Source organism: Prionailurus bengalensis, chromosome C1, assembly GCF_016509475.1.
Source record: "Prionailurus bengalensis isolate Pbe53 chromosome C1, Fcat_Pben_1.1_paternal_pri, whole genome shotgun sequence".
Lineage (NCBI taxonomy): Eukaryota > Metazoa > Chordata > Mammalia > Carnivora > Felidae > Prionailurus > Prionailurus bengalensis.
In genome coordinates this window covers 153,747,319-153,760,506 of record NC_057345.1, presented here as the reverse complement: position 1 = coordinate 153,760,506, position 13,188 = coordinate 153,747,319, and the positions used below count along the sequence as shown (strand labels likewise).

General features: G+C 38.5%; 1 pseudogene; it reads left to right on the top strand.

Moving 5' to 3' along the window:
• Positions 1-12,790: 12,790 nt before the first annotated feature.
• Positions 12,791-12,887, top strand: LOC122482316 (annotated as a pseudogene).
• Positions 12,888-13,188: the final 301 nt, after the last annotated feature.

Genomic DNA, 13,188 nt, shown 5'->3' with positions numbered 1-13,188 from the left:
TCAAAGCTGATGGATAACAGTTTCTGAATCCCCAAGACAGACCAACAGGTGAGTTACCAGTGTGATGCATATTCACTGTTCAAAAGACAATTCAGAGTGGTGACATACCTCTAACCCTGGAGGAAATAAATGAAAGGCTTGAAAGTCTCTGGGGACCAGCTGGTCCTACAGGCTTTCCATAGACATTTCATTAATTTTCTTTTCCCAAATCACTCTGTCTCCAGATGAAGTAATAGTGCTGAAGACTGTTGTTACCTGAAATGCTCTAATAATAATAATATTAATAAATAATAACAATAATAATTCACATACTAATTATAGTAACATATGAATGTAATGTAAATATCCATATGATCCATTATTCTTCAAAAACAGCAATCCCCTGTGGAATTATAAATAATATATATATTTTTAAAATTTTTGCACAGTTAAAGCTTTCTGAATTTTACAAATTTTACAGAAATGTTCAACGTGGGAAAATTTAGAAAGATAATTTAGATAGTAAGAGAATTCTAGAGAAATGTATATGAGGTGTGGGGCGGGGGAGCGGAGGGGAGCTGAGCCTTGGGACCGCAAGATCGTAAAGGCCTTGTAAAGCTAGAGACAGTGGTCTTATCTTTCCCCCTGGAGAGATTCATATACATTCTAGAGAGAGTAAAAACATCCTTCCCAAACAGCAAAGCACTCAGGTTTGTCTGTTTGTTTTCTGGGGTTTTCACCTACAATATAGACTAGTATATGTAGAATAACTTGAAGGTCTCATTGCTTCATCCCAAGGTTAAGAAATCAGGGCTCTGGGAAACTACACGCTTATTTGCTGTGTGTAATAATGGTCTTCTACCACCATGAAAACCTTATATGTGCATTCAGGCTAATAAAGGAAAAGAATAATAAGGGACAAAAAGTTTCCAATTTTGTTGAGAATTATAGACCTATAGATTCAAAATGCTCAACAAAGCCGAAGCACAAGAAACATGAATAAAACTACACTGAAACAGGGGCACCTGGGTTGCTCAGTCGGTTAAGTATCCAATTCTTGACTTCAGCTCAGGTCAAGATCTCAGGGTTTGTGAGTTCGAGCCCTGCATTGGGTTCTCTGCTGACAACACGAAGCCTGCTTGGGATTCTCTCTCTCTCCGTTTTTCTCTCAAAAGACATAAATAAACATTAAAAACAAGCAAAAAGCCCCCCAAAACTACAGTGTTTGAAATGCAGTTAATTAAATAGCTTGAAACACACATTAAAGAGAGAAGTCTTAAAATTCACCACAGGAAAAAGACAGCATATACAGAGGAACAAAGGTCAGAATGACAGCCGATTTCTTGGTGAAAATAATGCAATCTTGAAGACAGTAGATAATTATCGTTGAAGTACTGAAAAAAAAAAAAAGATGTGTCAAAGTAGAAATCTATACTCCGTGAAAATATCTTTCACAAATAGAGAGGAAACAAAGAAGTTTCTTAGACATTCAAAAGCTGAAAAAATTAATCACCAACAAACCTGAATTACAAAGAAAATTGAAATTCCTCAGGCATGATGAAAATGATACTAGCTGGAAATCTGGGTATACACAAAGGAATGAAGAACGCCAAAATGGTTAACATATGTGTAAATATGAAAGATGTTGTTTTATAATTTTTCAATCTTTTAAAATTATATCTTAAAATGATCTTTTTTAAAGTTATCTTTTGAAAGATAACTCACTTGTTAAGAGCAAAGTAAAGTACAATATATTTTTGCTTTTATAACATATTTAGGAATAAAATGTATGATAATGGCACAAAGACCGGAAAGACAGAATGTGAAGTGTAATATTACTTCAAGGTAAATTGTGGTGAGTTAAAGAATACATTTTGTACTCTAAAGCAACCCTTTTAAAAAGGAAAAAAAAAAGAGTGGTAGCTAATAAGTCAACAAAGGAACATATATTGGAACAGTTTTTTTTTAATTTTTTTAAAAACCCTCAATCCAAAAGAAGGGAGAATATAAGGAAAAGGATAATAAGTCACTCAAGATTTGAAAGTTATCCAGGACCACAGGAGCTGACTTGTTCTAGGACAATTTAGAAGACATTTTTCCTATGTCTTACAATATTGCAATCCTTGATCCAACTATGAATCTTTGATCTGTAGTGAAATCAATGATCAATAATCATATTACCAGAACCATATCTCAAATGTGAAGAAGCTTGAATTACTGCAGTATAAAATACCTCTTCCCAAACTGAAATACATTCTATGGGAAACTGTTCAACTATCTGTCTGTATGTAACAAGCTGACTAGGAGGTAGAATCACCAGGGTATAATCTACTAGAAGAAAGTACATGTTTCAGGGGCGCCTGGGTGGCTCAGTCGGTTGGGCAGCCAACTTCGGCTCAGGTCATGATCTCGCGGTCTGTGAGTTCGAGCCCCGCGTCGGGCCCTGTGCTGATGGCTCAGAGCCTGGAGCCTGTTTCGGATTCTCTGTCTCCCCCTCTCTGACCCTCCCCCGTTCATGCTCTGTCTCTCTCTGTCTCAAAAATAAATAAACGTTAAAAAAATTTAAAAAAAAAAAGAAAGTACATGTTTCCTTGGGGAGCAAGAGCACCACCAGTTCTAGAAGACATTTTTGAGCTGTGCTTTGTGCCTGTCGCTGAATCTTCCACGGGGTTACAGAGGAGCTCACTTCACCCTGAGCCTGCCTCCGAACCCACTATCAGCTGTAGATGATACTTGATTGCAAACTCAGTATTCTAGTTAATAACATGACTTTTCCATAGACCTAGGATGATAGATACAGGTTAGGTTCTGAAATAAATCAGAAAAAGGCATCAGAATACAAACCATCAAACCCAGTCACAATGTCCAGGGGAAAGGAACTAAGGAGACAGTATTGGCTAATCTGTGGATTTCGTCCCCCTACTTTCTCAACACCTCACTAATCTTCTCTGAATTTGCCTTTTTGTGAGAATACAGTGAAACGGTATGACTGGCTAAGAACAGCTCACTTATTTTAGAGTGCTAGTCAAGCAGTCCACCTGTGTGAAATCCTAATTGTTGGACTTTTGCCAAAGTATGTCTTACCCACTCAGTAGCAGCTACATCAAACTGCCCGGTCCTCCAGGAACTCTTCTCAGCATCTGGCAGACTGTTGGTAAAAGACAACTGGAACAATACAATTTAGTTAACATGGGGATTAAATCCATGGTCCCTGCCATGATTAGTGTGATGCAATAGCCCGCTGAACTAACCCACTCTTCCTCTTACAGTTTCGTGAAGCAATGGAGTGATAAGGAAAGGACTGGAGTTAGAACAAACTTTGAATGATCTGTTTAATTGTCCTCTGCACGACTTTTGTGTATATAATAGATGATCCTTGTTTGGGGGTTTGAGAGTTCAAGTCCAAGTAGGTAACATTTGAGGCAGGGAAGGAGGACTGTTGGAGAATGGAAATAGGTCAATAGTTTAATTTGCTAAAAGGAGAAGCATTTGCTAAAAAGAGAATCAGAATCATAACTGTCTACACAGCAGTCACTCTCTCCTTCCTTCTTCCTAGCAGAATCCCAATTTTGTTTGGGTACCCATGATCTCTTTCGGCCACATTCAGGGAAAGCTGGACTCATCCCCACCAGAGGGCAAGAATGGTATAGTTTAAGGCAATCATTATGCTCCTATTCTCCTTGCCAGGTATCTGTTTAGAGAGGAGCATATGACACAACTTTGGCCAGAAATTTCAGGGGAAATCTCTTTACAAGGTGGAGGAAGGAGTACTCCTTCATGCTTAAGAAAGACACAGGAAGCAATGTCCCTCTTACTCCGCTATCATTGAGCATCAAGTCCACACATGTAGAGGGTGGAGCCAAAAGACTGTAAAGAAATGGATCCAGGATCGTTCTTTATCCTTCCTGAAGACTGCCCTTCTTAGGGACTTCTTTGTATATAAGTCCTTAGTTTGGGGGCCACTGGTATAGGAATTTTTGGATACCTGTAGAAAATATCACTCTTTTTTATTATTTAAATTTTAGCTAACATACAGTGCAATATGGGTTTCAAGAGTAGAATTCAGTGATTCATCACTTACATACAATAAATACCCAATGCTCATCACAGTAAGCACCCTCCTTAGTACCCATCACCCATCTAGCCCATCTACCACCCACCTCCCTCCGTCAACCCACAGTTTTTTCTCTATCATTAAAAGTCTCTTGTGATCCACTTCCCTCTCTTCTCATGTTCCCGACATTCCCATGGTTCATCTGTTTTATTTCTTAAATTCCACATATGAGTGAAATCGTATGGTATTTGTCTTTCTCTGACTGACTCATTTTGCTTAGCATTATACATTCCAGTTCCATAGACCTACCCTACGATATCATTCTGATACAATTTTTCAGCCCACTTACTTCTCAAAGAAGTAAGTAAACCTAGGAGGTAAAGTGACTTAACCAAGGCCATAAAACTAATTAAGAGCAAAGCCAGGGCTAGACAAGCAATTATCGTGCACTGAGAAACTGCATGCTGAAATCCAAAAATAGTATTGGAATATCAAATTTCGATGCACTCACATACCCATGGCTAATCCATGATTCATAATCATTTTTACCTTAAGAAATTAACGTCACCAATACTTCCTGAGTAATTTGTTGTTATATTTAATCTGTGTATAGTTAGCACACGCTGTTATTTGTTTTACCTGATTTTCTAAAACTTCTTACAAATTCATGCAGTGTTAACAATATGCACCTACAGGGTGATATTCAAAATATTCAACAATTGATATGACAAGAAATCCATCCAATCCAAACAGACACTGATTGATTATACCCCTTGGACAAGGTATTAGAGGTTCTCTTTTGCCAAAGCTTACCCACTCACTTGCTAAAATAGAAAGATGTCCTGGGTTCATATGGAAGGAGATGGGAGCCAGGAAGCTACACAGGAGGGTAGTTCAGTCTTTAAAGTCATTTTGTGTGGGGCGCCAGGGTGGCTCAGTCCGTTAAGCATCTGACTCTTGATTTTGGCTCAGGTCATGATCTCATGGTTCGTGAGCTCAGGCCCTGCATGGGGCTACAAGCTGAGGGTTCAGAGCCTGCTTGGGATTCTCTCTCTCTCTGCCCCTCCCCCTCCCCCACTCACACAGGAATGTGCTCGCTCGCTCTGTCTCTCCCTCTCAAAAATAAATAAACTAAAAAAATCAGTTTGTTTGCACCACTGCACGCTGGCTCACGGTCAGTTTTGTGTTTCATAAAACATAGCACCTGATAATCTTGTGTTTTGGTTTTACTCTCTCTTCTATTTAGAATCTGAATTCTTTAGGAATAAGAATAATATGTAACATTTGTTAGATTTTGTGTGTGTGTGTTTCCAATAATACTTAGTCCCTGGAGGTCCAATAATTAATGAATATTTTCCCCAAATGCTAAAATATGCCAGGAAAAAATTTTCTAGACTCATTCATTCACCCTACTAATTTTTATTAAGTGCTACAAAGTCGCAGCTGCAGAACTCGGGGTGGAGACAGGGAGAAAAGCCAGCTACAGCCTCCTGAAAGTCATAAGCTCTACTTAAAAAGTAGTCAGATCTTGGGGTGCCTGGTGGGCATCCAGCTTCGGCTCAGGTCACGATCTCATGGCTCATGAGTTTGAGCCCCACGTCAGGCTGTGTGCTGACCGCTCAGAGCCTGGAGCCTGCTTCGGATTCTGTGTCTCCTTCTCTCGGCCCCTCCGAGAGACACTCCGAGAGACACTCTGTCTCTCCCTCTCTCTCTCTCTCCAAAAATAAATAATAACATGAAAAACATTTTTTTAAAAGTACTCATTTCTTGTCTACCTAAAATCCTGAAAACAGAGCTGGGTGTGTAGGAGAGTATAGGCCTAGGGATACACGGAAGGGCCTTTGGAAAGTATACATTTGGAAGAAACTAGAGTGTTCCTAAATAGTTGCATTTCCTCTCTTTTCAAGGTCACTGTGCTTCTCAGCAGGAAACTCTCCATTTTCTTGCTTGCTCCTCACCCTTCTTGCTCTCTCGTATAGTACACGACACGGGGGACCACTACTGCATATAATGTCTTCCTACTTTTCTAACTCCACTGATCCTTTTATTGGCTCCCCTTCTCGTCCTGTAACCCAAAAGACATGTTTTCTGAAATTTAATATAAGCACCTTTCTTTGTGCCTTTTTTTCTTTAGCTGACCCACCACCCACTCCGACATCAAAGACCGTCTTAAATCGGTCTCCCATCCTGAACCTCAGCCTTTCCCTCAGTTCCAGATCTTCACTACTATCTTCTTCTCTGACTAGTTTATGCATCCATCCACCGCCTCTGAGCTCACCTTCTGCTTGATTCAACTACTCGTGACCATGACATTGCCACCCTCAGGTCATCCTGTCGTGTTCGTCTTGAATTGTTTTAGATCCCCCTTCGCGCCTTCACCGGCACAGGAGAGTGTAACACAGCTGAGATCAGGAGTCAGGTACACCTGGCTTCAAACCTAGTCGTCCCCACTCGCTAGCCAGGTGAACTTGGGTATGTTAATTAACCTTGGAGTCTCAGTTCCACCAATTATAAAGTAGAGGCAATATTTTCTAGCTGTGGGAACTCAATGAGCTCATGTATATAAAATACTTGATGCACAGCAGGTGTTCTTTTCCTCTTAAAGCCATTTATAAAATCAATTGCACTATCTAAATGATGCTGCCTCATCATTCAAATCTACATTAAACTGTTGGTTTAATTTTTTCTCAATTGAGGGGCTTCATTTCTCTGAGCCTTAAAGAATTTTGTTTGTACTCATCTAGTAACATGAACCCCACTTACAAATTTTCGGAATTTTTCTCACAAGCTAGAATTTTGGAGTTTCCAGGTTATCTCTGTCCAACATGGTAGTATTCAAATATTAATTGATGACCATTCACATTTAAAGGTAAATTAGGGGCACCTGGATGGTTCTGTCGGTTAAGGATCCGACTCCTGATTTTGGCTCAGGTCATGATCTCACGGTTCATGAGTTCTAGCCCCACATCAGGCTCTGTGCTGGCAGCCCGGAGCTTGCTTGGGATTTTCTGTCTTTCTCTGTCCCTCCTTTCTCTCTCTCCCTCTCTCTCTCTCTCTCTCTCACTCTCTCATGCTCTCACTCTCTCTCTCAAAAATAAAACATTAAAAAAATAAAGGTAAATTAAATATAATTAGATGCTATTCACTTACTCCAGCCACATTTCAGGTGCTTAATAACTACAGGTTGCTAGTAGCTACCATAACGCCATACAATATCATCTGTTCCAGAATATTTTTATCATCTAAATTTTAAACTCCTTCTTTGATGGCAAAAATGACGTCTCTGCATTTTTTTCAGTTTCGTGTTCTCTGGGGTCCCCTGTACTTGGTGGGCATTTAAAAATACATGTTGTAAACTATTTGTGAATTGATAACATTTGTAAAAAATCAGTACACGGATGATATCCAATGGGTGTTTTTTTTTAAATCTCTGTTATTATGTACCATTGGTTGTGAATCAGTAATTGTTGTTTGCTTTGTGTTTACCTTCTGCTGAAGAGGATCATGGGATGGCCTTCTCAGTTTCTTGCCCACAGGGCACCATCTAAGGCGGATCCAGTCTAACCAGGCTGGTTCTGGGACTTTTGAAAGAGAATGGGTGGAAAGAAAGGATATACAACACAGGTATTCAAGAGTAAGTGGAGGATTTTTAGAGGGCAGCAGCTTAGAGGCTGCTGAAGTGTTTGAGGGTAATAAATTGTGAAAGAAAAATGGGAATTTAAAAAAGTATTGCAAGGACCTATGTGCCACCTTCCTTATGTGGAAAAATAGGAAGTAAAGACTTGAGATATTTGAATTACCCATTATTTCATGCACTTTGCTTTTTTAACTACAGTACTATCCTAGGTCTGAATGTATATGGATCACAGTTTTATAAGCATTATAATGATATAACATCACATTACAACTTACTTCTTTGAATGCATGGGTTTTCTATTACATGACTTCTATTTCACATAATATCAAATATTTATGCTCATGCCGGCCATTTATATTAATAAAATAAGTCTAAAATTATATGGGAAAAAATGCATGACTTCTCCATTTTCACTGCATGACTGGCCATAGACAAATCTAAGAACCAACCTAAAGTTGTATAACCATCTATATATGATATCGGCTAACAGTGGCATTCAGAATTTCCAGAAAAGGAAAGGACTCTCCTCTTAGCAGGCCGACACAGGTGCATTCTCTAAGAGGGGCATGAGGAATAGAGCCCCTTGACTCCTTCTGACATTAATGGGCAATCCCACAGCCAAATCTCTGTGCCCTGCCTTGAGAATTTACCCAGCTGTAAAATTGCATTCTACATAGTTTCATGTGGGAAGATGACGCATGTCACTCCTGGAAACTATCACATGTTCCCTATAAATTATGTCGCTAAACAGCTTTTACCATGGGGTAGTCAGTGTTGGCTTACAGATTTTTTTTATCTTCAACATTCTAAGAATGACAAGGAAAGGTATTTTCACTGCTGCAAAATCTATCATATGAAGGTCAAACAAACACTAAATTACTGTTTCTTTAAGATATTTTTGGTAGTAAGGGTATTGGCATTTTATTTGACCTGATGCTAAATCAATCATTAGCAAGCACTTTGACAACTTCTAACTGAACTGATTACTAGGCTATATACGTTAAATGCCCTACATGGCAACACAAATGTTTTACATGATCAATTTCTCTCTATCTGGCTTTTTCATTTGGGTTTAGGATGATGTTGATCAATGTTATGATTTTCATAGGATCAATTTTCAATTAATGAAATATGGATTCAATTAAAATACATGGTTAAAGCCAAACAATGTGTTCAGACAGTTCATGTTGCTGTGTGTGCCTTCTCTATTATCATGAACTCTATTGAAAGCGCAGGTTGATTTTCACCTTTTTAAAAATATTGTTCTACAGTCATTGTGACAGGACAGACAGCTGTGCTCTTTACACCAAACCAGCATCGTCATTAGCTAGTTGTCTGACTTGTTAATTTTTCTAATGTTCACTTTCACAAATACAAAATGAACATTGTGTTAATTATTCCACAGACTTCCTGTAAGGATGTAACAAAACAATATCTTTAAAAAAAGACTTAACACAGGATCTGCTATATGAGAAGTGTAGTAGGCACTTTTAAAAGTAGGCTTTTAAATCAGCATATATTTAATATATATGGAGCAAATCTGTCAGTCAAACTCATCTTATTCGTTTTCCAATTCCAACTACCTTTCTTCAACTTCATTTGAGTGCTCAATCAATGTTTATAAGCTTTCTATTGTTTTGTTGATCCTTTCCTTTGTTCCTTTAGTTGTATATTCATTATTACTTTGACACACATAAGATGACATTTCAGAGGAAAACATTAAATATAGAAGCAACTCAGATTTGACATCCCATCAGCTTTTGGAAGAACTGTGAAATTCACTTAACTGTTATGATATCACCAAGTCCACAACAAATGGACTTAAAGTGAGAGCTGGCAAGAGGCCAGAAAACTGTCCTCTCAGGAAATAGCAAAGACATCACTCTTCAGGGCAACACCTGCAAGACAATGAGTAGTTGGGATCTATCCTCCGCGGGCCAACTTTCTTTTGGCTTCATGGGAACAAGCTCTTGTTTCCTAAGATCTCATGTATTCGTTGCCGTTTTCTTCAACTTAAATGCAAATGACAAAACTTGATTCCATCTCACACAGCATTTAATATTCTGAAATTGGGATGAGACAGGTCAGGGTATAGAGGTGGGTAATTATCTGCAAAGGATATTTATTAAAGAAGCATCCCAAGACACCCCCAAGCCCCAGTAGAGTGCTGGTAGTCTTTCCACACAGAAATTGCTCAGTAAGTGTACATTGAACAATGAATGAGGCAGAACCAAGTGGTACTGACTCACCTTTATCTCCCAGCACCGAGAAAAATATTAAGTACAAAAGAGGCTAATTTAATAAACACTTGATGACTTGAATGTGTTTGCGGGGCAGGCCATATTCTTTGGGTTATTCCTCTTGAGTTCTTAGGCTGGACCCTTAGGCCAATGCCACTCAATTAGGATTGAGATCTTTTGTTCAAGAATTGCCCTGAGGACCTGGGAAAGCCATATTAATTTATGTACGTCAGTTTGCTTTCTTAAAACCAAAGCAATTCCAAGACACTTTTTTCCCTTGGCAAACTTGCTATCCTTGACAAACCATCTACTAGAACTCATCAACTCACAAACTTCCCACTCAACACACACATACAATTAGAGGATACACAAGGATCTGGCCAAATTAATAGAGTCTCGGTAATATGCTGAGTCAAACTCTGAATCTTGATGTTCAATTTGAGTTAAAACTTTCGATGATTTCTCCTCCTCAATCAGATTTACACTCAATGATGCATCATAAATTATCCTCTGCTTACAGGAAGTCAGATTTTTCCTTTCTCCCCAGTGTTAAACAATCATTTATATCTTTGATCATTCCTTTCCTGTGGCCTGATAAAATCTCTCTTCTCCAATCTTCCATTCTAGAGTTTCAGGACTCATCTTCAGTATAAAGTCCCATGGCACCTTCTTTAAGAAGGTAGGTTCTTTGTAATCCATCCTTGCCAATGTACACAACACTTCAGAATATTCTGACTGGGATAAATGCTATTTCTTAACAACCATGGATTAAAAGTTCTTTGAAGGCAGATAACATTTAGGTATTTCCTTTATTTTTACATAACTCCCATAACACCTATCAGAGAATCCAGCACTCTCAGAGCTCAATATGTGTTTGGGAGTTTGAACAGCATTTATAGAGTGGCAAGATTATGTAAGGACAGGCAAGAGGGAAAATGTTTGTACGTACAGATCTATACTGAAATTAGGCATACTAACTAAAATGGCAAACATCAAGAGAAATTATGCCCAGCAGCTAAAATGATTGTATCTAAATACCATATGTTTGACTCTTTTTTTTTTGTCGGTTTTGTCCCACTAGAATGTAAGCTTCATGAGGGCAGAAATTGTAGTTTTTTTGTTCATTGTCTTATCCCCAGTACAGAGAATAGTGCCTGATACATTGTAGGTGCTCAATACATATTTATTGCATGTAAGAAAGCTGTCTTTTCTTGTTGTTTTTGTTTTATTTTTGCCTGTGTTTCTTTTCTTTTCCTTTTCTCACTCAATGAATAAATGAATTTAAGACAGTAGTTTGAATTTAAAAGGTATTGCTTCCTTTTGGCTTACTTGATATACATATTCCCTTCGTCATCAGAATAAAGTTATTTGAAGCACATCTCACCCAAACGCCAAGCCTTTCTTCCTCACAAGAACTCTCTTGATACAAGAGACTGAAAGAAAAACCTATCAAACAGCAAAGCATATGGATTATCCGTAAACAATTTTGAAAGGGGGAAATGAAAAAACAGTGATTAGTTTTTATTTGTGTGTGTGTGTGTGTGTGCATTTTTCAATGCTTTCAAATATCTTCTTTATTAATTCCATTTTTTTACACAGCTCAATTCACCCTCAAGAAGGTCGGGATAGGAGGAACATACCTTACCATCACAAAAGCCATATGTGAAAAGCCCACAGCTGATATCATCCTCAATGGGGAAACACTGAGAACTTTCCCCTTGAGATCAAGAACACGACAGGGATGACCACCCTCACCACTGTTGTTTAACATAGTGTTGGAAGTCCTAGCCTCAGCAATCAGATAACAAAATGAAATAAAGGGCATCCAAATTGGCCAGGAAGAAGTCAAACTTTCACCTTTCACAGATTATGTGATACTCTACATGGAAAACCCAAAAGACTCCACCGAAAAGCTGCTAGAACTGATACGTGAATTCAGCAAAGTCACAGATATAAAATCAATGTACAGAAATTGGTTACACAGCTCAGTTCAAAGTAATTTAGTAATAAGACCAAGTTAAGAGTGCTGCACTCCCCCTCAGAAGGCCATTTTACTACCATTTCTGAGGACTAGTGCCATTCTAATGAGAAGTAGGTAGAGGAAATCACAAGTCTTAGCAGCAAGTAAAGCTACACACAAAGACTGAGGAGAAAATGCAGTGGTTCACATCTTTGGGTAGCAAAGCGGGTAATACTTAGTTTATTGCCCAGGAAATGTAAAGCAACGTTCAGATTCATAGGTTCTCACAGCTACCATTACATACTCTGTTTGGAAAGGATTGCAGATGATATCTAGATACCCAATCACCACCTCGGTTGCTTTACTTGAAGCTTCCAGCTCCTGTTAGCAACATCAAAATCTTGGATTAAAAAAATGGAACATTAGGTCATTTGCCAAATTTTTACCGAAAGCAGTAAGCCACTGTAAGTTAGATTCCTTGCAGAAGGGGTGGGGCAGAAACATCAGATCCAAATTGATATTCAGGTTGACCTTATCGTTTCCAGTCATCTCAAAACTTTAATTCACTATCAATTGTGTACTTATGTCTTTGTTTGTATTTCTCTCATATTATTTTTAATGGAGTACTTTAAACCATAGGTACATACATATTATTTGCAAGCATTTGGAGAGTGTTCATTTCGGCAGCATGTATATTAAAAATTGGAATGGGGGCGCCTGGGTGGCGCAGTCGGTTAAGCGTCCGACTTCAGCCAGGTCACGATCTCGCGGTCCGTGAGTTCGAGCCCCGCGTCAGGCTCTGGGCTGATGGCTCAGAGCCTGGAGCCTGTTTCCGATTCTGTGTCTCCCTCTCTCTCTGCCCCTCCCCTGTTCATGCTCTGTCTCTCTCTGTCCCAAAAATAAATAAAACGTTGAAAAAAAATTAAAAAAAAAAATTGGAATGATGCAGAGATTAGCATCGCCTCTGTGCAAGGATGACACACATATCTGTGAAAGAATTTGGAGAAGAAAATATTTGTGACTATTTTAAAGAGAGGCAGCTAAAAATGAGAAAGCAAAAATGTCCATATACTTTATACATATCAAAATATTTCTGTTACGTGGAGTTTTATTTTTATTTTAAAGGGCTTTCGTTTTCTCGCTTATAACCTAGCATGAATATTTGATGAGTCAAGATTCTTGCCCTAAAAATAGGTTATGGTTTTTGTAGGTATGCTTTAAGCTTACTTGCATTTATGATAATACATAGTTTTGTTTTCTCAAAGAGACATTATTTAAAACTACAATAAAATTTTACCCAATATTTTGATCACGTGCC